A 6,272-nucleotide genomic window follows, 5' to 3' on the forward strand; every position below is an offset into this window, starting at 1 on the left:
ATAAGCCATACTGGGAAACAGTATTTGGTTTTGTTCCTTTTCAAAAAAAAATAATCATTCATTTCGTTAGATCCCAGAAATCTAGCAAAAGAGGAAGCATATTAAACACATATTTTTGCACATAAGAAACACTGATTTTTGCACATACCCTTTAAGTCAGGGCTTCTGAGACATTTCATCTCCCAGAGTAATTTGACATTTTCAGAAATTCTTTTTAGTGTATACAAATAGTACCCTTTGCTGAGCCAGTTTTATGTGAAATATCTATCTTTTTACATTTCAATGCTCTGCATCTTTCAACGTGTCCCACTGGGAGGTAGTGGGGGATACTTAGAGAACTGAGCCCAGTATCAAAGGTATAATACTTAATTAGCTGTGTGAGCTTGAGTAAATCATTGACTTTTCCTAAACTTCTGTTTTCCTTGCTATAACAGAGGAGTTATAATACATCTTATGTCACAAGGGTATTGTAAGGATTAAATGGTGTGATCTACACACAATGCTTAACCTAAGTCCTGGTAAGTGTTTACTGATAGCTATCTTTACAATGTTAACCTCAGCACAGTGGTTCTCAACCTTCTGGCCCTTTAAATACACTTCCTCATGTTATGACCCAACCATAAAATTATTTTTGTTGCTACTTCATAACTGTAATGTTGCTACTGTTATGAATCGTCATGTAAATATCTGATATGCAGGATGGTCTTAGGCGACCCCTGTGAAAGGGTCGTTCGACTGCCAAAGGGGTCGCGACCCACAGGTTGAGAACCGCTGCCTCGGCGGGATGCACATTTTAGTGCTTGTTTTATTTTTTTCTGAGCCATAGGCCTAGCTCCTCATTGGACATTTCCAACAGTAGATGTCATGGGCTTCTCAAATGCAATATGTACAAAATTAACCTCATTATCATCCCCAACAGTCCCCCTACTCACTCCCTGATACCATCCCCCTTATTCTCCGTAGGGGAAAAATGTGTATCTCAATAATTAGCTATACACAATTTAAAAATAAATGGTGCTCTGACCAAAAAATTTTCATTTTCATAACTAAAATGTCCCATCTTGTGCAAGCATCAAAACTTGCAACTACATATAATGGTGACGCTTCTCCCTCCCCCAAATGGCACCTGCTTGGGCGGCATCACTTAAGTCAGACAAAGACAAATACTGTATATCACTTCTATGTGCAATCTAAAAAACAAAAATGAATGAACAAATGAGAAACAGACCCATAGTTATAAAGAACAAGCTGATGGTTACCAAAGGGGAGGGAAAGGGGGTATTGGAACAAAAATAATACTAAAACAAAGTAAATATGGACAATTTATGGAAATTTATGGGAGAGTCGGCATTTGCATTATTTTTTGAGATAAATCAGAAGAATTCAAAGAAGCTGGACCATGTGGAGGCTTTGCTTCCATGTGCTACTTCTCTCTCAACTCTCACAGAAATGCTTTGCTCACTGCTCAGGGCTGCACAGGCTTGAGTAATATTAATACATTACTAGTTCTGCAGCAAGTTTGAGAGATAACACAGGAAATGCAGAAACATTAGCAAATGGCTCCCCCTGCTGACCCAGATTTTAGGAAGCTTTTTTAAAAAAAAATAACCCTTAGTGACTTCTTATACTAATTGAACATTGACTGGTCTAGCTCAGAGTGTGTGTTAATTAATCCTATGTTAATAGAAATAAACCCCCCACCCCCCACCCCATGGCTTTCTCCATTTTATGAAATGAGTTGTGTGCTTCTGTTTCTCAGCGGGGGACACAAGGGTTCCAAATGGGTGGATTGGACTAGATCAGTGACTTGTAACTCCCTTGCTACCTACTTCAGGGGACCAAAGATACTTAAATGAGAGGAGAAAAAACTAAAGCATGCCTTCCCTGCAATCCAACTCACACGCCAGCTTTCTTACCATTTTTTTCTTTCTTGTTTTTTTTTTTTTCTTTTTTCGAGAGAGACAGACAGAGAGGGAGAGAAAGAGAAAAAAATTGATTTGTTGTTCCATTTACTTATGCATTCACTGGTTGATTCTTGTATGTACCCTGACCTGGGATCAAACCCAAAACATTGGCATACTGGGACAATGTTCTAATCAACTGAGCTACCCAGCCAGAGCCAGCTCTTTTATCTGTTTTACAAATTGGAGTACCCACTTAATTTTATTAGAGAAAATGACACCCTACTAAATATTTGGAAGCCACTCATTCCTACTCTTAATAGAAAAGGATTCTATGTATTAATGTTCAACTCCATCATCTCACTAACTCTCGTCCCTGGTTCTGCGTATAATGGAGATGCCCAATGGGTATAGCTGGATATTCAAGTCTGAACTCCTGAAAGGCTATGGGGTTCTCTCAAAGAGACCACTGGGTGATGCAGAACACTGAATTTCTGCAACAAATTCAGCAGAAGTACATTCTTTCTTATAATGTTCTAGGTAGTCACTGACAGCAGAAGTCACTAAAAGCAATTCTAGCCTGGCCAGTGTGCCTCAGTGGTTGAGCTTCGACCCAGATACCAAGAAGTCACTGGTTCAATTCCCAGTCAGGGTACATGCCCAGCTTGGGTGCTTGCTCCTCAGTAGGGGGCATGCATGAGGCAGCCTATCAATGCCTCTCTCTCATCATTGATGTTTCTATCTCTCTCTCCCTCTTCCTTCCTCTCTGAGATCAATAAAAATATATTTAAATAAAAATAAATAAATAAACCTTTTTTAAAGCAATTTTCAGAGGGACCAAAGAGCCCAATACAAGTAAGCAGGAACCTGATGTTCTAAAAGGATTACATACCCTTTAGAAATCTTCCCTGAATGCTTTTGGCAAGAGTGCAGCTCTCTGAAAATATGTGATCAATTAAGGGAGTGTCTGCATTTTGACCATCAATTCTGCCAATGTGTATAGAAGCATTTGGACAACAATGAGAACTCAGACTTCTATACCGTAGAGCTTGCCTGCAATTACTTGAGCCTGAAAATTTCTCTGAGCTCATGTTATCATTCGCCTAACTGGTAAAAAGAAGAAAAAATTCCAATGAAGTGTCTTCATTTCATTTTAGCAGCGCACATTGTTGTGAACCCCTCAAGGTATTCTGACTGCAAAACGTAATCCTGGGTAATTAAATTAATTGACCTGTTAAGATAAAATGTTGGCGGATACCCCCTGAAAATGAGTCTATAGATAGGTGTGCTCTCTACACTCTTAGAGCTTACCTTCCAGTGGAAAGATAGGAATTAAACAAGTCGTCACAAAATAAATATGTAATTACAGATTGTGACAAATGCTTTAAACTAAAGGGACAGGCCTGGGAGAGAGAATGACAGAATAACCTGATTTAAACTGTGAAGGGATGTGTTAAGGAAGCTCTCTCAGGAAGTAACATTTAAACTGAGATGTAAAGGATTAGTAAAATAAATAAATACATAAAAAGTGAAGGATTAAGGGTATTTCAGGCAAAGAACCTTAGGTAGGAAGGCCCTGAGGCAAAAGAGAGTACAGTGCTTTGCTGGGCATAGGGCTGCTGGCAATTGGTGAGAAAGGAGATTGGTGGGGGAGAACTCGGAAGGAACAAAGCCAAACAAACTGAATAAATCAAGACCTTATAGGCCATGGGAAATATGTGTGCATTTCCCTAAGGAAAATGTTGTAAACAAAAAGTACTGCGAAGGAATTTTTTAACAGCCTTATTGAGATATAATTGACCTACCACCCAATTTACCCATTGTAAGCCTGCAGTTTGATGAGTTTCAATAAATTTACTCACACATTGGAATTGGTCCTACATACAGTGTTTACAATAAAATGTAGACACACTTTGAATAATTATTCATTCCAATGGATTAAATCTGAAAACATCAATTGAGCTTTCAAAAAACGTGTGTGTCTACATTTTTTGGGACACCCTGTATTATAATTGGGTGTAGAATCTTTATTAATTTTTTAAGTGAATGGGCCATTTATATTTCTTCCTTTGTGATTTCACAATTCCTATTGTTTGGCTTTTTATTGTTAATGATCATGAAGGTTCTGTTTGTTTTACAAGCATTAACCCTTTGTGTGTTAACAAATGTTGCACATATTTTCTTCCAGTCTGTCTGTCTCTTATCTTTTATTTTGTTTACGGTAATTTTCACCATAAAAACACTTTTAATTTTACCTAAGTTCTCTGTATATCTGGGGTCAGGAGGACACAGGGGAGTGACTTCTAGGTTTGGTGTCTTGCTTGTGTCTTCCTCTCTCAAAAAAGACTAAGATAATCTTTGTATTATTTTAGCGCATTAAGCATTTATTATGCTTCATCCTCTAAACAATTTGAAATTCAGTTCATAGCCTGCTGTGAGATAAGAATAAGCTTTTTTCTTTTTCTCAATAATAACCAATTTTCTCGGTAGTATGTGTCAAATACTCCATCACCCCTTTGATTTGAAATGCCACCTTTAATACTGAATTTTCTTAAGTACATAGGCAAGTGTTACTGGAGTCTCTAAAGTTTATCGAAGGCATTCATTTTATAGTAAGAGATTACAGTAATTCCTGATAATAAAATCATGGTACCAGAAAATCCGTGTACTTATCTCCTTAGCAAGGGGTCAGGCACCCACCTCAAAGAGATATGATGTCAAGCCATTACAGACGAGCTGCTTTGAAAGGAAGGTGTAGGCTACATCACATTAGATTTTACTTCCAACTGAATTAAATATCTATTGACCCAAGTTTTCATGAGGCTGCTAAAGTACAGCTTCTACTTTAACTTTGGCAGCGCTGGGGACCATATAAAACTAAACAGCTATGTTCAGAATAGAGTCCTGACCACAGAGGCAAAGACCAAGGAAAGATCAATAAAAGCTGCAAATAATTTCATGCTTAGAAAAGCGATGTTGTCACAAGGTGATGATGAGTAAGATGACGGTCAGTAATGGAGGAGCAGTACCTAATTCTCTCCTGCTCGTCCTGCAAACTAGGTACCTACAAAACCTGACTGGAATGTGTTCAGGGGGAAACTTACTGGCAAGCATTTTAGATTTAACAACTAGTGAATGAAAGGCCTGTCATATGTGGGCAATAGAGCATTGGCCTTTACAAAAAGGAACAAACCAGACTCTAAGTCCTGCCAGATGGGAACATTCTAACGGGGTTAAAATCCAAGCAAGGGCTACAAATTAGAAACCATCCTACCACAAGCCTTGACTATCCTAGAGGCAGGAGATTCCCACCAGACACTGTTTATTTGAGGCTATGCTATGTGAGACTATTCTCAGCCAGAAAAAGGCTTAGGGTTGATTTCCTTATTTGATTTTCTTCTATTGTTATATTCCTAAGAAAATAAGAGCGAGGGTTTTGAATTGAGTCCGTTCTTTCAATGTTCTTATTAAAACCAAAGCAATTTACTAAATACCTTCTTCTCAAAATCGATAATATCAAAATAGCTACTACAAGTATCACCCCATCCCCTTTTTACAGATGAGAAACTGAGGCTCAAGGAATTTAAGTAACATCAAACTAGTGTATGGCATGGCCATGAATTACATCTAGGTGTGGCTAATCCCAGAGCCGGTGTGGTACACTTCACCAGTATACCACACCAGCTCAAAGTCAGGAATGGATGGGAGGGCTAGGGTAATGGGTGCGAGATAAGAAAGTTGTTATCCTTGTCTAGCAAAGAAATTATTACAAAAGAGATTTTATCTGAATTCCTCTGGAGGGAAATGAGAGGAAGTAAGGTTTCTTTTTCATAAACCCAGATACATAAATGATCCCACAGCTGTGGGCCTTAATTTAAGAAGCTGATGCTTAGTAATTTAGATGATTTGTGGAATTTGTTGTTGTTGCTGCTGTTTGTCTTGTTCGACAAAGGGCAGACTCACTAAATCCATCCTAAATTGACAATGTTTGGTCAAAATTTTCATCTTCCTACCACAATCAAATGTGTCAATTTAATTTCAAACTATAATTTTTAAAATGTTACTTTTTTTTAATAATTTTTATTTCTTGAAGTATTACAAAGAGTATTACATATGTCTCCTTCCCCCCCCCCCCTTGACATTCCCCCGCCTCCCCTACCCCTAGGGCAGGGGTGGGCAAACTTTTTGACTCGAGGGCCACAATGGGTTCTTAAACTGGACCGGAGGGCTGGAACAAAAGCATGGATGGAGTGTTTGTGTGAACTAATATAAATTCAAAGTAAACATCATTACATAAAAGGGTACGGTCTTTTTTTTTTTTTTTTAGTTTTATTCATTTCAAACGGGCCGGATACGGCCCCGCAGGCCATA

Source organism: Myotis nattereri (genome assembly GCF_964212035.1).
Source record: "Myotis nattereri genome assembly, chromosome: 18".
Classification (NCBI taxonomy): Eukaryota; Metazoa; Chordata; class Mammalia; order Chiroptera; family Vespertilionidae; genus Myotis; species Myotis nattereri.